The 22,688-nt window shown below is 35.8% G+C and overlaps 1 protein-coding gene across 12 annotated transcripts in view; it reads left to right on the top strand.

Moving 5' to 3' along the window:
* The window catches only part of SNX7 (sorting nexin 7), a 239,168-nt gene that overhangs the window by 44,806 nt on the left and 171,674 nt on the right, over positions 1 to 22,688 (top strand). The gene's annotated exons all lie outside the window — the stretch shown is intronic.

The following is a 22,688-nucleotide window of genomic DNA, read 5'->3' on the forward strand; positions in this document are numbered from 1 at the left end:
CTCTTCAGGGTACTACTTTCAGCTTGGAATTATTTTTCTCACTTTAAAATTGAGAAAGAGGCTTTCAAGGTAGAGCAACTTGCCCAAGTTCGTATAGTTCTTGAAGCAGAAGTTGGATTGGAGGTGGTGGTATCACTTGCCATCCTCAGAGCCTGCTGCCTCCCAGAGAGCAAGTATAGATGTGGGGAAAATTGAGTATTACTTTGATTAACTTCTCCTGAGTTCTGTATGAAGCAGACCTTCTTACTCTTTTTATCTTTAATTTAAGGATTTTGTCAGTAATGAGTATGATATTGAGTGTGCGTATGGCAGGTGAGTGGGGAGTTCTTGAAACCACCCATTTGTCTGTAGTATCCTAGCCCCCATCCCAGCCTGGCTTGGGACTCAGCCTCCCTCTTCTCTATTTTAATTTTCTCCCTTACTTTAATCATTTTCTAACAGAAGATAGGATTTCATACTTACTGGTTTTCTTTGTATTGTCTTTCTTTCTCTTTCCCCCAGTCCATTATGTATGCAGCTTAAAGCCAGGAATTTTTTTATTTGTTCCCTGAAGTGCTCTCAGCCCCTAAAACAGTGCCTTATACTTGGTAATCAATCAATCAATCAATCAATATTTAGTGAATAAATGAATGAATGAAAATGGCAGTGACTACTCTGATTCACAAAAATACACTGAAGGCTTAAAGCAAGAAGTCTCTACAAATTCAGACTTTGTGTAGAACACTGAGACTTCACTAAGAAGGGACTATGAATATCCTTGTTTTTCCAGACTATTTTTGTTTTTCAAACTCAAGTTCATTCTCCTGAGTGGAATGTGAATGGGCAGTGGTGGGCTGTAGTGGACAGAGTAGGAGAATGGCATCTGAGAGAGAAAATAAATAATGGAAAACGTAGAGCCAGTGGAGCTAGTACTCAAGATGAGGAGAAAAAAGAGGAAAACCAAGGTTAACCTTTTCTTCACAGTAAGGTGTGTGTGTGTGTGTGTGTGTGTGTGTAAATTTAAAGAGTCACTTGGCAAGAACAAAAAGTGGGCACATGTGCAGAAATTATAATTGTATCTTTTGAACTGTGGATTCTTTTTATTTGTTAAGTAATTTTTAAAGATACTGAAATTAGCAATTAGATAAAATTTGCCCTTGACTAAATACTAGAAAAAGTACAGTATTTTAAAGTTTCAGGAGAATAGTTAAGTGGCTTAAAAATCAAGCATCTGTTCAGAATGGTTTATATTCATATTTTAAATTGAAAGGAAGAGTAGTTGAGATGGTTCCAACCACAAAAATACAGGAAAAAATAGCTTGGGCCCAAATATGGCTAGGCTTTCCCAACTCAACTAAGAAAACACATTTTTTTTTCATTTGACTTGCAAATATTTTGTCTTTTGCTCTATAAAAATTTCCTTGATATCTCATTATAACCTAATGATCCATCTGTATTTATGATTTCATTTTATGTGTATGTGTCATATCCACTATAAAGTATTTTTTACCTAGTTATCCGCTATGTTGTAAGATTGGGGAACTTTGAAACTTTAATTATCTGCATTATATTCTGTAAGATATTTTAAATGAAGATTTGAAACAGGCACATTTAACAGACGTTACAAATGTTTTTTTTTTTTTTTTGTTAGCCATCAAAACAGATCCTTCCTAAAACATATAAGGACTAATTTAATGATTTATGAATGGTACCATTTACATTTTCAAGCAGTTTGTTTACAGGCCTCACTTCCAAATCCCTGTGTGTTATGATGGTATCTTTGGGAGAAACCTTCCAGGGTTACTCTCAAAATGAACCTGCCATGATTGGTCACAGAACAACCAAAGGGAAGTTGCTTAGAAATATGCAGGATAGGGTCACCATGGAAACGCGCCCTTGTGAGGTCCTTCCAAGGAGCCATCCTTTGCAGTCACCATGGCGACCCTGGCAGAGAACTGAATATAGCAATCTAGCCTGGTTGTTTACCATGGCAACTCAAGCAGGGCCACTTTGGAGACAACCCTGGGGCCATTTCTATGGAGACCTGCCAGGGTTGCCTTTAGAGGCTCCCTCAAAGTCACCTTTGGGTGGGATGCTATATGCATACCCAGCAAAGCAACTCCCAATGAAAAGGTCAGTGAAATGAAGTTTTACCGAGGAGGGCAAAAACTAGGAGAGTAAATTAGTAGTCATGTAACATTCCAGAGGTCCTTTTGGACATACCAGGTGACTTCTATGTGGGCTTTGTGGCATACAAAAATAGGGTTCTGGTCTTTTACCCTGCCTGTAATTTTGTAAATGCTGTAAATTGACAGTAATGGTATTACTGTTACTCTTTCTTATCACAAAAATACACCCACAAAAATGATGTGTTTTCTTGCAAACCGAAACAGTGTTTTAGAGTGAATTATTTTATTCATTTTCTGGGTAGTTGTAAAGTGACAGCTTACAGCTTATGAGTTTTTGTTTTTTTTTTAAGTTTATTTATTTACGTTGAGAGAGAGAGAGAGAGAGTTAGCTGCAGAGGGGCAGAGAGGGAGAGAGAATCCCAAGCAGCCTCCACATTGCCACCGTGGAGCCTGATGTAGGGCTTGAACTCACAAACCATGAGATCATGACCTGAGCCGAAATCTAAAGTTGGACGCTTAACCGACTGATCCACCCAGGCACCCCAGAGTTTGTGGTTTGTAGTTCTTATCTCGCACAACAATAAAATTAATGGTTGCAAAATGACCTAAACTCAGTAAAGACTTTCAGAATACCTATTCGAAGGTTGATTCAGCTGTTCATTTAGATTTTTGACATTTAGGCTTTGGAATTAGACCTAGGATCCAATCCTAGCTCATCTGATTATTAAGTCTGTGACCTACAACATGTTTCCTACCTTCTTGTAGCCTTATTTTATCATGTATAATTTGGGGAAATTAGTAGTACCTTTCTAATTAGATTTTGTTTAAGGATTAAATGATACAATGGAAGTAAATCATTTAAATCATAGTAAGCACTCAGTGGTTGTTAGCTGTTGTTATTTTGATGACTTTATAGAAGTAATATTTGAGATGGCTCCTGTAAAATGACTTCAGCATTGTTCCTTGGAGAGCAAGGAGCATATTTCATGCAGACTTGGTATTATGAAAAGTAGTAAAAGCTCAAAAAGCATGCCAAAATGAGAAAACTAGGCTGATATATAGAGAACAGATACAGGGGAGATGAGAGGTGGCTGTAAAAGAAGGGCATAGTCAGATAGGAAGAGAGACTTGCTATTTGTCAGCAGGAGGAATATGGACTTTATCCTTTGGGCAGTGTGGATCCAGTGAGAGCCTGGACTGACGAGGTAGTAGTGGAGTTGCAGTGAGAATAAATTCGAGAGAAATATAGGTGAAAGATCGAATCTGTCGCACTTAAGAAGGAAGGGAAGCCAGTGTTTCAAGTTGTTAGTGACTCTTCACATTGCTAGCTTGCAGGGAGGGCAAGGATGCCTGGCTGGCTCAGTAGGTAGAGTACGAAACCCTTGATCACAGGGTCGTGAGTTTGAACCCCCACATTGGATAGAGAGATTACTTAAAAAATGAAAAAAAAAAGAAAATTAGGGCAAATAATGTCTCTATAGACTAAATTATAGCATATAAAAGGGAGAAAAAAATTAGAGATCTACAACTTTATGTCATGATAAGATGAACTTTAAGATAGAGATACTCAATGAAAGCTATCCGCAAATGTGGTTGAGTATCTACTGTAAGAGAGACACCATTGCAAGCATTGGGGATATAGCAGTCAAGAAAACAGGCCTGCATTCTAGTGGATGGAGACAATTGTAAATAACTAATTAATTAAAATTTAAGTTGACTGTCTTGTAGTGATAAGTGTGGAGAAGAGGGAGTGTTTGGGAATAGTGCAATTTAATATTGGGGGTCAGGAAAGTTACTACCAAGAAGTTGATTAAGTAAAACCTGAAAGAGGTGAGATGTTGAACCATATGAATATCTGGGAGAAGAGCATTTCAGGCAGAGTCAATAAGTGCAAAGTATAAATATGCTTGCACGTTTCAGGAAAAGCCTGGAGACTAGTGTTACTGGAATAGAATGAGCAAGTGAAAGAGTTGAAGGAAATGAGGTCAGAGGGGTCAGATCATGAAGTTTGGTCTCAGTGAAATAGGAAGACGACTGAACTGAGGAGTAACACATTCAGACATAAGCTATAAAACAATTACTGTGCTCAGGAAAGATAGGACATAACGTATATGTGGTGTGTGCATGGGATAGGAGAACACCCCAGCTGGAGACCAGCTCTTACAATCCCAGTGACACATGATAGCTTGGACCAGGGTGAAAATGGTGTGAAGTGATCAGATTCTAAGTACATTCTCAAGGTAGAGCTCTTTGCTATTTGGAGAACTGTGGATTCTGAGCACCTAAGGATGATACCAAGGTTTTGGGACTGAGTAGTTGGAAGGTAAGAATTGGCATTAATTGAAACAAGGAAGACTTTAGAAGGGACAGGTTTAGTGGAGAAGATGAAGAAATCAGATTTGGACATTTAAGATTGATGTGCCTATGAGATACCCAAGTGGAGATTTTGAATAAGGAGGTACATAGAAAAATCCTTATAAAAATCCAGAGGCCAAGGCAGGGATTCCGCTGGAGATACGTATTTGGCAGATGTTAGCCGATAGTATTTAAAGCATGAGATAGCTGGTGAGGAGAAGGAAAGGGAATTTATCTAGCTTTGGCTGGTGGTAAATGATGGAGCCAACAAGATGAACTCAACAGATTTATTTAGGGTCATTCAATTTTTTTTTAACCACTTCTCCATTTATGAGGCATTTATAAAAACAGCCCGATGGAGAATAATTAAGATAAGTATAGCTAAGAAAATATTTCAAGAGAAATCGAAAGTTGTATTATGTGCTCCAATACAGAAGATACTCAATGAAATACATATTGTTCAGTCAAAGTAAGAGAATTTTGACTATGGAGATAAAAGTACAGCAATAACCGAGATAATGAGGACAACTCAGATATTTGGAGGAACTTGTGGTTTTTGCAGTTTAGTTATTAAGATTTCAGAGTCAGAGCTTCTGTTTGAAAATGCTTATTCACTTCACTGCTTAACTGCAAGATAAATAAGGGTTCATCTGTGGTGCTAAATAATGCTGCATTTCCATTTTATTTTTGTTTTTATTTTTGAATGGGTGATTTATAGTTTTCCACTCAAAGCAGCATTCAAATATAAATGAATATGAATACATTTGACATTTAGCAATATGTGCATTGAATCTGAAAGTTGGATCTAGATATAATGGCATAGCTGTTTAGCAGTATATTTATGTGAGCAAAAAAAATGCATTTTCATAAGATCATTATGATCTGCATTTGCATATAGCCACATTCAGTAGATGCAAACGGATACCAAATTTATTCAAGCTGGTCCTTGCTCTGTATGACTTGCTATTTTTGAACCGGTATTTTACTCTTATCCCCAAATAGTGGCTATTAATTTTCAGATGTTCTTGATAGTGTACTAAATGCTGCACAGAGAAAGATTGACTTTCCTCTAAGCTTCTAGGAGATGACAGTATTGACATAACTTTTTTTTTTGTGGTGGGAGGGGAGCGGAGGTCACCTCTCCCTATTTCGGATATTTATTGTCTTACCTCTCTCCCCTGACCTTTTTACAAATTTATTCCTTTCTCTATGCCTCATTTCTTAGCATCTCATTTCCTCTCTGTCCTTCTTTTTTGGCTGTTTGCCTCTATGCGTGTGTCTCTCCCATACATGCAGGAACACAAATGTACACATACCACACTCCTCCAGTGGTAAAAGACACGACACTGTCCAGTAGAAGGAAAAGGGACTTTTTTCTTGTGTATTCATTTTATAATTTATTCTAGAAGGCATCCAACAGACTTGTCCTCATTTCTTCCTGGCCAGAGTTGTGAAAAATCCATGATCAAGTCAGTTACTTGGAGTGGGAATGTAGCCATCAGAACTGACTTAGATAAGCAACAGTATGCCTACTGATGCAAGTACCTGAAAAAATTGGGGCCCTTTCAGGTAGTAAGAAGAGGAGTGCAGCATTGATTCTGGGTAAACAACTAATAAGCATGTGCCACAAATATACAGTGTGGGACATGTTGGAGTAGTATACCGCAGCTGGGTGGAAGTTAGGGATGGGAGAATAGGTGAGGCTATGTAATCAAGAAGGCCCTCAGCAGCCTCTCCTCCCAGAACAAAGTACCAGGCAGTACCTAGCATTCCTCTCCCTCTGTACCTTCATTGGCAGGCCTCTCATTCAGGGCATCATTGGTTTGAGGGGGGTGGGGGGGAAACATGTACTCCTATTTATATAAACTTGTAAAGGATGCTAATGGATATTTAATTCAATGGTAAAATGGCGTGTCTACCCTATCAATAAGAGTCTGTTGAGCCTAGGATCTCCATTAGAAATTCTGCCATACTACTTTGCCCCTCTGTCATTTGTTTTTATGCTCCTGCCACTTTTAAGTAGAGCTGTCTCTGCAAAGTATTTAATATGAGGTCTTCTTAAACCTGGTTGCAGAGTTTCATGTGATTTCACCCACACGCTGTGTGCCTGTGTCATTTTAGGCAAGTTACTTACACTCTCCTTGCCTTAATTTCCTCAACTGTAACAGTTGTGGGGAATATCTTCCCTGGAGTGTTCTTAAATCTGCATCTGAAAACTCTTAGCCCAGTGCCTAATTAGTGTTAGATTGTAAATATTTTTATAAGCAATATTAGAAGAACTTTCTTTCAAGTAGACATTGTGTGTTTTGTTCTTCTAGATCAAAGTGTAAGTAGTAGCTATAATTTTGCTTCTTAGACCTTCACAATGTAATATATATATATATATCTATACACACACACACACATATATATACATATATACACATGTACATATATGTACATACATATACACACACACACACACATATATATATATACACATATATACATGTGAGCAAAAAAAATGCATTTTCATAAGATCATTATGATCTGCATTTGCATATAGCCACATTCAGTAGATGCAAACGGATACCAAATTTATTCAAGCTGGTCCTTGCTCTGTATGACTTGCTATTTTTGAACCGGTATTTTACTCTTATCCCCAAATAGTGGCTATTAATTTTCAGATGTTCTTGATAGTGTACTAAATGCTGCACAGAGAAAGATTGACTTATACATATACATGTGTATATATGTGTATATATATATATATGTGTGTGTGTGTGTATATATATATATGTATATGGGAGGCACCTGGGTGGCTCAGTGGGTTAAGTGTCTGACTTCGGCTCAGGTCATGATCTCGCAGTTTGTGAGTTTGAGCCCCTCCTCGGGCTCTGTGCTGATAGCTCAGAGCCTGGAGCCTGCTTCAGATTCTGTGTCTCCCTCTCTCTCTACCCCTCCCCCTCCCTTGCTCATGCTCTGTCTCTCTGTCTCTTAAAAAATAAATAAACAGTAAAAAAAAATTTTTTTTTTAAAGAGGCAGCAATTAGCTTGGGCTAAAAAGTGACTGCTCTCACTGGCCCCACCTAGTCACTCTAGGTAATTGCATAGATACTTTAAAATGTATCTAAATTATCAACAAGTTGTGTTTTGGACTCCATAGAATTATTTTAACTAACCTATACCTGATGTTATGCCATTTATTTATAACGAGGAACATTCTAAGAAGAACCACAAATCCTTTATGATAAATGTCAATAGCACTAACTACATTTTACTTTTCATTTATGAGGATTCTTGAGAAAAGTTTCATTTATGTGTCAGCATCAGCAAAAGAGGATCTAATTTCTCCTCAGTCATTAGCTTGTTTTCAGCATATACACATCTTGGGTTTTATACCTGATCCCATCCCACTTTTTGCCATAGGCTATTGACAGCCCCAATTCAGATCCACTTCTCTCTAGCAAGTAACTGTGCCTTTTGTGTGTCAACCTTACCCAGGCTTTACCATGGTTTTTCCCTACTCTTATTTTCCCTTTATACTAATGCCTTTATCTTCTTACTGTGTTTAAGCTAGTTGTAGAGAAAACATTTTGAAGCCATCTCAAATCTAATATGGTACAGATGAGAAGCGTATTAATAAATAAGGACTAGAGGTAAAGTATTTCAAATCACCTCAAAAATCAACCCATTTTTATAATATATATACAACCAAAAAAAACCATTTTTAGTTATTGGGGGGGGGGGGATCCACAAACACCAGCATGTCTGTTGTGAATACAAACTTAATCACTGACTCACGTTAACTGTTACTCAGAAAATTAGGAGATACTTGGAGGTGAAGTGAAAAACTTGTATTATTTCCAGAATTTTTACCTATGAAATTCACTCAAGGAATGTATTGCATATTAATGTTTACTTATTTGAAAAAAGAACACATAAACTTACAGTCTTGATGAATAAGGCTTGTGTATGTTTGTGGTGGGTGAGGGTGGAAGGAGGGTAGAGACAATGGAAGACTGTAGAAAAACAGAGGCAGTGTAACATTGTTGTGGATGATTTTCTAAAGGAAGATTGTTAGCTCTGTGTCTTTCTCCAGGAACATGTTTCCCCCCACTGTCTTAACCGCAACAGAAAAAGTAACAAATGGATAAGTAAGAGAAGTGATTTAAAATTCTAGTCATTTCTTCTCAGGATTTAAGAAATTCTACTTATGGTGCCCTTGTGGGTTTGTGGTTTTGTTTGTGGAGTTCTGCCCACCATAGATATAATAGTTTAAACAGCTGTCCCATATAGAGACTCAAAGTAGATTCAATTTCCTTTTAATTTAGGCTTTTTGTTAATAAGAAATGTGTCCTAAGGGTCTGTCTTACATATCTCTTTCACTCCCGGCCCTGCCTGGGCACTCAATAAATATTTGATTATGCTTAGAGCAATAACACACTGGGAGTCTGAAGCCTGGAGAGGGCTTTGATTCACTTTTACTTAACTTGTGACCTTAATCAGACATTAATTATTCTTTATCCATGAACATGCAGAAATAATGCTTACTTTGAAGAAAATTGTTTTGAAGATGAATTAATGTTTGTAAATCTAGAGCTTGTGTCAGTAAAAATTTTGGTAAGTTAGAGGAAGAAAGTATAAAAGAATAATATGCTAGGGAATATATAATGGTATCATAAAGCATATTATTCAAAGTATGAATCATTTAAATGGCACTTCTGAAAATAAAATATATATATATATATTTCCACAAAGAATAGAACCAGTAGTTTTTTCTTCCAGCGCAGTGCTGTTATCACTAAATTAAGTGCATTTTGATTTGTTACATTTCTAGGCTTTGAAAAGTAAGCATCTTCTCGCTATTCAATCATAGACAACAGGGCAGTAAATTTAGGAGGAGATACTTACTGGACTTTCAAAGAGGTTCTAGATCCAAATTGGTGTTTTCCCTTGTGTAAGTATATTTCACATCTATATGGTACCTATTGTGTGCCAGGCACTGTGTTAATCATTTGCATGTATTATTCAATGTACAACACGATAAGGTAGGTAGTAGTTTATTCCCATGTTATAGATGAGAAAATCAAGGACTAGATTGCCAATCAGCCGAGAGGTACTAGCTGCCTCCCTGTCCAAGCACTTGGCTGTGGGGAAATTGCAGTGACAGACTGACAAAGCCCCTTATCCTAAAGGTAATTATGGTCTAATTGAGAGGTACTGAAAATAAAATAAAAAATAATAAATAAATGATTTTGATAGTTTAATAAACAAATTAAATAAATTTAACTTATTTAATAATAAATAACTTAATAAATTATGAAGAGAATAAAACTGGTTGATGTGATAGAGACACAAGGAAGAGAAGAGAAGGCCTTTCTGAAAGGTAACATTGAAAGGACAGCTAGATGCTGTTAAGGACCAATCCTTCCAAGATCTGGGCACTAGTGTTCCAAGAAGAAGAATCCATGCAAAGCTCTGAAATGGGAATGAGCCCTGCATGTTCCAGGAGCATAGTCATAGCTAGTGTAGCTGGAATATAGCAATGTCTGGAAATGAGGACTGAAAAAGCAGGGTAAGAAAACTTAGGTCTTGGGTTTTATTCTAGTCGCCGCGAGAGCCACCGAGAAGTTCCAAGCAGGGAATACTTACGATGTGAAATGTCCTGTGCTCTTAAATTTGGAATTTTTAAAATCTTGATTTGACAGACTTAAAGATAAGTTGCAAGTACAGCTCAAAAATCTTTTTTTTTTTTTCCCTTGAACCATTGGAAAGTACCTTGCAATCCTTATACTCATGACTCCTTGATGGTGCATGTTTCTCACAAACAAGGAAACTCTTCTACGTAGCCATAATACAACTAGCAATATGCATACATTATCATTGAAACATGAACTCTCATCTAATGCTCAGACACCATTCAAATTTTGCCAGTGTTTTAGAATGTTGTTGACAGCATCTAGTTACGTGTCTTCTTCAGTCTGGAGCAGTTCTTTAATCTTTCCGTGACTCTCATGACCATTACACCCTAGAGGCAAGTTATTGTGTAGTACACCTCCAATACCAACTTGTTTGGTTTTTCTTTAGGATTAGATTTAAGTTATCAGTCTTTGACGGGAATATTGCTCAAGTGATGCTGTGGCCTGTTCATTGATCTTTGCAGGTGGCATAGGATTCTTATTTGGCCCATTAATGATGATGTCCTCTTTGATCACTTGATTAAGGTGATTTCCGCTCAGGCTCTGCACTCCTTTCCCTTTGTAAGTAGTAAACATTTTGTGCGGAGCTACTTTGAGACTATATTATTACACTATTCCTTATCATACTTTAAACTTCCGGTTGATTCACATGTGTGTGTGTTCTGTGTGTGCTTGTGGTACTCTGTGTTAGTCAGTGGGTCTGTTACTGTCACTGTGTATTTTGACACGCAGACTGCACCCAGTTTGGCTAATAGGGCAATCTTCAAGCTGTTTTTTCCCCCTTTTGACACGTTCCCATCATTCTTTCTCATACAACAAGACATTTCAGCCTCTTTGTGTACTTTTCTTGCCCCAGCCCTGGAATCAACCTTTTCTCTAACAAGCCTTGGTTACTTTTAGTGGAAAAAATTATATTTAGAATACAGGATCTTGGCGTTAGATATGTTTGTTGCTATTGAGGTGTCACTAATTCCAAGACCTGAGTTGATAGAGATAGGGAATATATCTTTGTATAATGACACACACACACATTAAAATTTTTTTTTAACATTTATTTATTTTTGAGAGAGACAGACAGAATGTGAGTGGGGGAGGGGCAGAGAGACAGAGGGAGACACAGAATCTGAAGCAGGCTCCAGGCTCCAAGCTGTCAGCACAGAACCTGATGTGGGAACCCATGAACCATGAGATCGTGACCTGAGCCGAAGTCGGGTGTTTAACCAACTGAGCCACCCAGGTGCACCCCCCCCGCCAGTTTTAGATCTGTATTTATTTGTCTAATTATATATATTGAAAACAATGCATACCAATGACTCTAATTAAAATTCGGTATCATAAGCGTTCACTCTAGTTTTTATTCTATCCTTATTTGTAGTCCCCTTTCTGACAATGAGAAACAGGTTCCCATTATCCTTCAGGTATCTACTTATTTGATCAATCCCTTGTTTGTAACCAATCTCACATGGCATCTTCTTTCCTAAGTACCTCACTCCGCTTGTTTTTTTTTTTTCACCGTATGCTGGGCCACACCCATGCAAGAGCATCTTTACACTCTAGGATTCTGTTTCCTCATGCCGGCCCTCCTCTTCCCCCGCAATAAGGTACCCTCCTCAACCTGACTGGGCTGTTACTTCCGATTCCAGACTACTTTTTGCAGGGACTGCTTCGTCATGTTGCAGATGCTTTGATATCCTGCTCTGGGCCACCATGACTTTGTCTCCCTTCCTCCATCGGCATGGACACCAGCTTTGCTCTATCCCACCAAGTAAGTTTCAGGACAGAATTGTTCAGGAAGAGAAAGGAAAAGGAAGAACTTGTAGGTGCTTTCAAATGCTCACTCTGTTTCCTGGATGGGAAACAAAAAGACCTGCTGAGCCCCGTACAGTAGGAAGATGATGATGTCATAACCTAAGGTGGTAGTAGTGGAGATTTTGATAAGAAAGGTTAAGTGATTTGTCCACAGTTATATACCTAGTTAAATAGCAGATCCAGACCTATAACCTGGCACCGCACACCCTGGTCTCTTGTAAACACTATTTTTTTTTTTTTTTTCTGAGAGTAGGGCAGAAGCTCAGAATATTTAAAGACAAGTAACAATCATTGTCTACTAAAATCAAAACAGAAAAGAATTTTAAGAGTTTAGCACTTTCTCCTTTTATCCCCTCCAAAAAATCATATTTAGAATTCATAATACATTAGAAATTGCAACTTGAAAACACTTTGAAACACACAGAGTTGTGATGATCTCAGAAAGTTGAAATTCTTTCTTTTCTTCTTTGAAAGAATTATCATATAGAATTTTATTTTAACCAGATCGGTATGTTATGCTAAAAATGATGATGATGATGATGATAGTTAACATTTTTTAAACACTTACTGTGCTTCTAAGTGCTGTATCTGTATTATCTCACTTAAGTCTCACACAATACAGTGCAGTAGGAACTATTACTTCCTCATTTTACAAATGTGAAAACTGAGGCACAGAGAGGTAAAGTTACTGGCTCAGTATTGCACATGTTGGAGTTGTCAAAACAACACTCCAGACTGTGTGCTAGAAACTGTATTCCAATTAGATTATATTAGCTATAAAACTGTATTCCAGGGCAACATTTGAAAAGATGCTTATCAACATGCTTCAGATAACTGATATCAATCAGTTAGAGTTTGCATGTGTGATAAATTCTATTTGCCACTCCTGCTTCGAAACATTAGTGGAGAGTTGAACTATTATTTCACAGCGAACCAGCAGTTTTCATGGTATTAATTGACCTGCTTTGCTTATCTCGCAGTAAAAAAAGGGTGTGAAATGAATTAAGGAGGCACAATTTCTTCCCTAATGTGTCTCCATGGTTCTCAATAGCAGTGTGTCCTGGAAGAGGTAAGAGTTCAGGATCAATGGGACATTTTCAAAATATACAAACTTCCAGAGGGTCTGCCCTTACCAGGAGACCCTCTGATCTAGAAGCTTTTAATCTGAAATGAGTACGAAAGAGGACAGAGAAATCCATTCAAAACAAATCTTTAATGTATTAAAAGACCTTTTCACAGGGGAAATGTTGGATACATCATGTATGGGTAGTCCATAAATGAGGATACAAAAGGGGCGTGCACACACACCAGATATGGTCATCACTATCACATGTAGAAATGCAAATGTAAGGCTACCCTGACACAAGTTTCCCAACGAAGACCACTCACTAAAAGGCAAGGTTTTTGTCCAGTGTCAAATTTGTAGTTTAACATTTAGATTAACTTAGTGATACACATTTAAGATCACATATGTATATGAATGTGTGGTTTTCTAATATTAAGAATATTATAATTAATAACTAAATAAATAATATGTTAATGTAGAAATATCACCTTTTTCCACTCTCACTTGCATCTTTAACATTTCTCTTGCATCATCTAACATCCCTTTTCATTGGAAGGGTTAGATAACAATCAGGAAAAAGGAGCTTAGAGTCTGTTTTTGTGCCGTACTTTTGAATCCCTGTGTGATATATCCCTATAGGTATTACCTCCAACTGTTAGTACTCATTTATATAACATAAGGAACTTCAAAATACATGTTTTCCCAAACATGAATTTTTTTTATCTCTAAACATAAAAAATTAGGATGTTGTTTAAAAAAAAATGAAACTGATTTATTTGAATAGGTAATACCTTCACGTGGTTCACAATTCCTAAGTCTTAAAGCATACATTTAATGAAATGTCTTCTTCCCATCCTCATATCCTATGACTCCCAGGTCCTGCCACCCACGTTACAAGTACCTACTGTTGTTAGCCACTTTTCTAACCTTCCATGGATGTACAACAAATACAAGAATGCATTCTGATGTCCCTTTTCTTAATGAATGTAGTATGCTATAAAGTTTTCAGCATTTTGTTTTATTAATGTATCTTGGGCATCATTACCGTCGCTGACCTTTTATAGCTACATAGTATTCTGTGTATGGAAGTATCAGAATTTATTTAATCTGACTGCTACTGGTGACCCTTTACTTCTAATCTTTTGCTGATATAAACAATGCTTCCGTGAATAACCTTGTGCAAATATTATTTTGTAAGTATACTAGTTGATCTGTAGATAAATACTTAGAAGTTAAATTGCTGAATCAGAAGCTAGTCAATTTTGATACCTCATTACTAAGTGTTGGAATCTTGGACAAGTTAGTCAACTTCTTTTCCTTGATTTAGTTTCTTAGTTTGTAGAATAGAAATAACTACTTAGCTCCTAGGGCCAAATGTATTTATTAATGTATATAATAAGGTGTTTAAAATAGTGTCTGGTACAAAGAAAGGGTTAAAAGAATCTGTTATTGTTGATATTGTTATTATTATTACCACCAAATTGCTTTCCACTGGGAGAGCTATTTACATTCGTTCCAGGATTTTTCTTTTTTTTTTTTTTTTTTTTTTTTTAGTTTATTTGTTTTGAGAGAGACAGAGATAGCATGAGTAGGGGAGGGGCAGAAAGGGAGACGGAAAATCCCAAGCAGGCTCTGTACCATCAGCTCAGAGCCCAACACAGCGCTTCACCCCAAGAAGCCATGAGATCATGACCTGAGCGGAAACCAAGCATGCAATGCTTAACCGACTAAGCCACACAGGTGCCCCTCTCCAGGATGTTTTTGATTGCTTGTTTACTCCTGTACCCTCCACCCTAGGCTCATCATTGTTAAACTACAATGTTCCCATTTGATAAATGGAAAGTAGTAGTTTTAATTTGCATTTATATGATGATGAGTGGGATCAAGCATTTTTATATGTTTAGTTTTATTAAATTTGTTAAATTTTATTCAATTCATGTAAAATTGTATTTCTTTTTGGTGATTTTCTATTTTTGATCATTAGATTTTCTCTATTCTCGGTATTATTAGGGAATCTTCTTAGTCTTTTTTTGTTGTCATTTATATTTTAATTTTCTTTATAGTGATTTCTGTTATGCAGAAATGTTTAGTTTTTATAAAGTCAAATTTATCTATCTTTTTCTAAAGGACTTTAGTTTTAAGAACTTGTGACAAAGTCCTCCCCTACTTCAGGGTAATTAAAATATTGTCTCATGTCTCTTCTGTTAATTTTTGTGGTTTTCTCTTTTTTTAATTGAATCTTTGAGCCATTGGAATTGAGTCTGGTTATGAATGTGAGGTGTGGATTCAACTATATACTTTTCTAAGTAACTATCCAGTTGTGCCAAAACTATTTATTGAATAATCATGTTTTCCCCAGTAATTTTTGATGCTACCTGTGAAATATACTACCTTTGATAGATTTTGTTTTCATATGCACCTATTTTAAGACCTTTTTATATGTTGCTTTGATCTGCCTGTTGGTTAAGCTCCAAAACCATACTGTTTCAATAATGGAGGTCTTAGAATATATTTTATGTATGATGGGACTTGTCTCTCTTCACTCGTTGCTCTTTTTGTCTGTCTGTTTGCAGTGTTTTAAAAGTAGACTTTAAAATACTTATTTGTAATGATAATCAAACACTTGAATTATGAATCATTTTCTAGAAATAGTTATTGTGTTGTCACCTTCAAAAAAAAAAAAACTGGGACACCTGGGTGGCTCAGTCGGTTAAGTGTCCAGCTCTTGGGTTCAGCTCAGGTCATGATCTCGCAGTTGATGAGTTTGAGCCCTGCATCTGGCTCTGTGCTGACCATGCAGAGCCAGCTTGGGATTCTCTCTCCCTCTTGCTGCCCCTCCTCCGCTCATGCTCTCTCTCTTTCTCAAAATAAATAAAACTTTAAAAAAGAATGAAGTAGTTCAAAAAATATTCCATAGTATGAGAGGCTTTTTAGGAAAACAAGTAAAACCTTATTAAAAGATACCTTTTGGGGAGAGAACCTCTAACTTATATACTTGAGCATAAATGCTATTCCAGCTATATTAATCACAGCTTTCTGGAGCTGTTCTGTATAGTATAGTACCCAGTCACATGTGGCTATTTACATTTACATTAGAATTACTTAAAATTAAATACAATTTAAAATTCATTTCCTCAGTTGAACTGTTTTGGTAGTCAGGTGTGGCTATTGCTACTGTCTGGACACTCTAGAGCAGAACATTTCTATCATCACAGAAAGTTCTGTTGGCTAGCTCTGGTTTAGAATATGTTGCGACTGTAAGAGTTGTTTTTTATGTATGGTAGTTTTGTTGGTTGGGTCAAAGAGGAAAGGTTATATCTAATGGAGGTTTTAGCTTTGGTAGGAATTCAAATGGAAAAGAGATGAATGTCTGAAAGAAACATCAGAATTCACCTGAGTAAAAGTGTAATTAATGTACACAATACTTCAGCAAAGATGACTTGTAGTCACTAGACTTTTTGATCACATGCTTCATCACTTAAATATTTCTGAGCATACCACCCTGCTATATGTACATTTTAAATTCACAGATTATCAATTCATACTGCTAAATTTGTATATTGTATCTATATTATAAACTATGCACATAATTTAAAAACATTTAATAAAAGTTAAATATAAGGTTGTCAAAAGGTACAAACTTCCAGTTATAAAATAAATAAGTCAGGGGCGTATAATGTACAGCACAGTAACCATAGTTAGTGATTCTGTAGAGTATATTTGAAAGTTGTAAGAGAGTAGATCTTAAAAGTTCTCATCGTAAGAAAGAAAGTGTGTAACTATGAATGGTGATGGATGTTAACCAGATTTGTTATTGTGGTGATCATTTTGCTGTATGTATAAATACTGAATCATTATGTTGTACACCTGAAACTAAGGTTATGTTACAGGTCAATTAACAAAAAGAGTTATGTATAAATGGAATTTCCTGTGTGTAGATAGCCCTGTAAGTTATTTGTACATTCTCTGAAGTTCATGAGCATGTAAACTCCAAAATAGGTTTAGTAGTATGTTGGGGGTTGGAGTTAGAGAACCTAGGTTCCAGGAAGAAGTTACAAAAAAGTCACTGAAACCTCTAGAGCCTTACTCTTGCTTGCTTAATGAGATAATATGTGAGACACTATTTGGTTAAGCAGTGAATAAAGTAAAAGTATTTCTTGACAGAAAATTGGGGAGCCTGTAAAGGTCTGTAAAAGACATAAGTTTAGATTTTGGCTTTGAAATAACATTTAACCTCAGTAAAACCTAATGATAATAGGCATATTACTTTTATTTCTTTTAAAGTTTATTTATTTATTTTGAGAGGGGAGAGGGGAAGAGAGAAAGGGGGAGAGAATCCCAAGCAGGCTCTGTGCTGTCAGTGCAGAGTCCAATGTGGGGCTTTATATCACGCACCTGGAGATCATGACCTGAGCCAAAATCAGGAGTCAGACACTTAACTGACTGAGGCACACAAGCATCCCTAGCATATTGCTTTTCTAGGTTTAGATTATGTTTTTCCAAAACAAATACAGGAAATTATTACATCTAAAGAGTCAAAGACCTTGACTTCCTTTTTAATTTTTAAGGAGACACATCATTCCTTTTAAAAAGATTTATGTTAAAAAGACTCATGGAAGCACTTCAAAATAAATCTTCCTCAGTCCAATCTGCATTTACTATGCCTCTGTTGTGCAGAAGATTCAAAGGAGATCACTACATTTTAAAAAATAAGAATATTTAAATAATTGGCTTTGTTGCCTCTAATGTTACAGGAAAACATATTCTTTATTTGAGGAGTATTAGAGGTGCTGGAGATGCTGACTTGAAAGGTGATGTGTCAACTACATTTGTGGGCGTTTATGACTCAAATTGTCATTTTTAGAAAATGCATTGTGTCTTCCTGGGCATGTTACACTTGCATGACAAAATTGGCAATGGGTTTTAGGAAGAAAGGTTTCTACTTTTTAAGAAACGTGTGTATTGTAAAGTATATAAAAAAGGTACTACTTAGTAATCACATGTATGCCTGAGCAGCATTATATAATCAAGCATCTAATTTCTCCAGACACATCTTACCTCTCTCACGAATCAGAAAATAATATAATTTTATTGTTAAGAGCCCTCTTATCTCTCCCCTGCAATTTAATTAATACTTGTTAAGAAGACATGGCTGTCAGAATAGAATTAGATTTTTGAATTTTCTATTGTCTTCTGATGGAGTGGCAATCTAACTCTTTTTATTTAGGTATATTATTTTCAAGAACTTTTGGAAATGATAATTTCCCAGCTTTTCTGATGATGAAGAGAAATTTTTAGCATTTGAATAAATAGATTGAATGGTTGATTTTTTTTCCATAAAAGGAAATAATAGAGAAGCCACTTTAAAAGGAAAACAATGAAGATATCTTTAAGAAAGAATAGCTATTATTCTCAAATTGTATTTTTTTTTTTTGTTCGAAATTTTGGTGATAATATGACTTCAGGGTTTGGTACGGGCACATTTTAGTTTTGTGTGGTATTTAAAAGTATAAAGAAATAATCGTTGGAAAGGCAGTAGGGAAACAAGCCTAGATTCATTGCTAATATTTCACTTTTCTAAAATAATTCATCTATTCTACAAATAATTATCAAATTCCCATATGGTGTAAGTACTGGGGATGTAATGGTCAAAAGATGGACACATGGCTCTTACAGTGCAACTTACATTTCAACATAGGCAAATAAAAATAATTGTCAGTTCTGATAAAGGTTAAGGAAATGAACAGTAGACTGAAATAGAGAATAGCAAAAGAACCTACTTTGTACTAAATGCTCTTCTGAAAAGGATTATCTGAGAAACATAATTAAATTGAAATGAAAGGAAAGAGAACTAACTAGAACATATGAAACAGAATGATTGTTTAGATGCTCACCATTTATTTAAGTCTTCTTGGATATCTCTCAATAAAGTTCAAAATGTCTTTTCCAAAAAGTTCTACATTTTTTGATAAATTTATTCCTAAGAACCTTATTTTTTTGTTTGTATTTATCATAAATTATAAATCCAAAAAATTTATTTTATAACTTTTTTTCAGCATGAGTGTATAGAAATGTAATTCACTTGAGCAGATTTATCTTATATCCAATAATCTTCTAAATTTGTTTTAATTTTAGTGATTTGTGGACTCTTTGGGATTTCCTGTGTAGAAGATCCCATCATGGGTGCATATTGATAGTTTTGTTTATTTACTTGATATTTGATATTTATTCACTCATTATACTTTATATTTCTTTTTTTCATTTCTTACTGAGCTGGCTAAAAATGCATTATAATGTTATCAGTGATGGGACATTCTTGTATTATTCCTGATTTTAAAATAAATGCTTTCAAGATTTTTTTCTTTAGTAATGATGTTTGCTATAGCTTTTCCCCCTGCTATATTTTTAATCAGGCTAAGGCAGTTCTTATCCTCTGTGATGGGAGGTTGACTCATATGTGGGTGGTAAATTTTATTAAATAGTTGTCTATTATCTACTCATTCAGTTCTGTGATTTTTTCTCCATTATGCACTTAATATGGTGATTTATACTAAGAGATTTTCTCATCAGAACCATCCCTGGATCCCTGGGAAAATCCAACTTGGCCATTGCTGGATTTGGTTTGCTCAGTGTTTTAGGACTTCTGTATCAATATTTCTGAATAAGAATGAGATTCATCATTATCTTGTACACTTCAAACATACACAATTTTATTTGTCAATTATATCTCAGTAAAGCTGAGAAGAAAAACAGTGATTTGTTATTACTATTGCTTATACCAGGAACATCAGTTTTTGTATCAAGGCCTTGCTAATCTCATAACATTTTCCATATTGGACTAAGTTTTGTGAGATTGCCATTATTTTTTAATGAAGAAAAAATTCTTCCAATAATGCTTTTGGAGTAGACCCTCATAAGCTGTTTTGATGTTAGGGGCCTAGTCATAATACTGGAGAGACTCTAAATTTTAATTGTGCTGTTTGTCCTTACTACTGTACTTGCAAGTGGAGACAGTGATGGGATGAGGAAAAGGATGTTTCCTTGCCAGATTATAATGTAAGGCATGAGTGATAAAAGATGGATGATTGAATAGTCAGTGAGAGTGATTCTTAGAGATGTAAGTGAAATCCCCCCTAGACTGCTACTTAGCAGTGATAGATCACAGTGATTGAAAAAATTTTGACTAGTATTTTCTTCCATCATCCTGGCAGCTATTCCTGGAGAAATAGGCTGTGAGGAAGCTGCTTTCTCAATCTGTAATTTTAATAAATGATACTTTGACAAATTGTTGGTAATCATGGCAATTAACTCCCCTAGAATTATCATGCCAAAGTATATTAATTATTTATTAAATATATAGTTCAGCAGTCAAGCAGATTTGCTTCTAACACACATTTTAATGTAGTGTGTAATTCAAACATTTTTACCAAAAGAGTTACTTTCTTTGATGTAGAAAAGGTGGAACATATACCTCAGTTGTCTGAGAGGGACCCATTAATGGGCAATGTAAGCTCAAATTTTTTTAAGCTCTTTTGTTTTGAAGTTTTATTTGCATATCACTACTCCATATTATGTTTGTGTTAATTTAAGAATATTTTATATGATCTCCATAAAATATCTATCCACATTAAATATGATAAAAGATTGTGCCATGTTTATTCATGACTATTCAGAGAAGCAATTCTCTGGACCATCCCTGAGTATTAATGCGGATATAGGAATCCCAATTTGAGAAACATAGATTAAGGCATTTCATATTAGTCTCATCATGAAATAGTATCAGAATTGAGAGAATTTTCTGATGTCAGGTAAAGATCTGTCTCTGTGAAATCAGTATGTCAAAAAATGAGTGAGAAAAGAAGGTAAATATTTCACACAGGGGCACTGGACCTAACATGATTCTTGGCACATAGCAAGTGTTCAACAACTAGCTGTTGACTGAACTAATACATTTCCTAAAAACTAATAACCAATATCTGATAAATAAGAAAAACTAAAGGCCTAAGAAAATGTTTGGGGCGGCGGGGGGGGGGGAAGAAAATGTTTGGAAATATGGTGGATCTTCTTCAGTTGCTTGAAAAGGTATTTTTAGTTAATAGGAAGTATACGCTAAAGTGCCTTCAGAGTCAGGGGAGCAAAAGGTCCGTTGGCATCTTCTGTTTTAGGATTTTATTATTTCATAATTAACAAGATACTAACATTAACCCATTAATGTGACATGGCAACCTAGTTCCTTAAAATGGAGGTAATTTTTGGACTTTTTTGGCCCCACATATCTGATTTGGAGAAAGGCCTGTTAGAATGGCCTTACTTAGACGTTTTGGCCTGGCTACATCGTCCACTCCGGCCATCAGCACTCTCAGATACATTAGGTTTTGGAAGGAGCTTTCTGAGCCATTAACAAAGTGTCTCTGTTTCTCTTATGATTGCTGTTCCTTTTGTTATGCAGTTTCTCGGTAAGGAGTCTCTAATATAGTGCACATGAGTGAGCCTGACAGATTCACTCAGGATATTTCTGAGACACTTAGACTAATCCTTTCAGAGTGCACCTCTAACCCTAACGTGTGCTAAATGCTTAAGTCCCAGGTTCTTTGCTAACACAGTATTCAAAAGAATCCTATTAAGTAGGCACTCTCTTCCTCCTCATATTACGGATTAGCAAACCGTAGACTTATTATTAAGGAGTCTATTATACATGTGTGTGATTATGAAGTTTTTAGAATTCAGGACAAGAAAAGAGGAAGAGCCCAAACCAATGTATTAATACCCTCAGGCAACCAAGAAGGATGAAATATTACTTGTTCAGAGTGAAGCTGCCTAAGTAGACAGTACTTGTGGACTCCGGGTTGATCTAGATGCAAAAGCATCTTGTTGTTAGGAAGCAAGGAACTTGTCACTAAGGCAGGTCACTCTCCCTTGTAACAGGTACATGTCTTGCTCCCCACATGCAGCAGAGCACTGGACATACAGAAATGTTCTGGAAATGAGGTTATTACCCTATCTGAGTTGATTACAATTTGATTGTTTACTTCTCTATATCAATGCTTAGCTTAATTCCATCAAATGAAAATTTAGTGCAGTAAGGATAGTTATTGGATGTAAAGACTTTTCATTTTTTAGAGGAATTTTTGAATGTAGATATTCTAGATTGCTTAAACTTTAGTTTGGGGAAGTACTTTCTTATTTTATAAAAAAAAAGAATAAATTTATTGATAGACTGGAAAACAATTGGTAAAATAAGAGCGGATGCCTAGTACAATGTGTGTCTTAAACCCCTACTATCTCATAAACTCCCAATGACAGGGACCTTTCCTCTTGTGTTCATGCCTGTGCCATTGGTCATGTGCCTGAGCCAATGGCTGGCACATAGTAAGCATGTAAAGATTTTTTAAATTAATGTTTAATATTAAATTTATTTGTTCTATCTCATTGAGGGTAATAAGAAACTGCATTTTGGAAGAGAATAGAGGTTTAAGGAGCACAAGTAAATAAAATTTATGGGACAGAAATATATATATATAAAGAAAAACTTAGACTGAGTTTGCTACACATTTCAGGAGAAAAAAAAATTTTTGAGAATTGGCCTAAGGCTATTGAGAATATAGTGTTCCAGGGATCCACATCATCTACAAATTCTATTTTTGTTAACATTACCAAAAACTTAGGCCA

Source organism: Acinonyx jubatus, chromosome C1 (genome assembly GCF_027475565.1).
Source record: "Acinonyx jubatus isolate Ajub_Pintada_27869175 chromosome C1, VMU_Ajub_asm_v1.0, whole genome shotgun sequence".
In the NCBI taxonomy this organism is placed as follows: Eukaryota; Metazoa; Chordata; class Mammalia; order Carnivora; family Felidae; genus Acinonyx; species Acinonyx jubatus.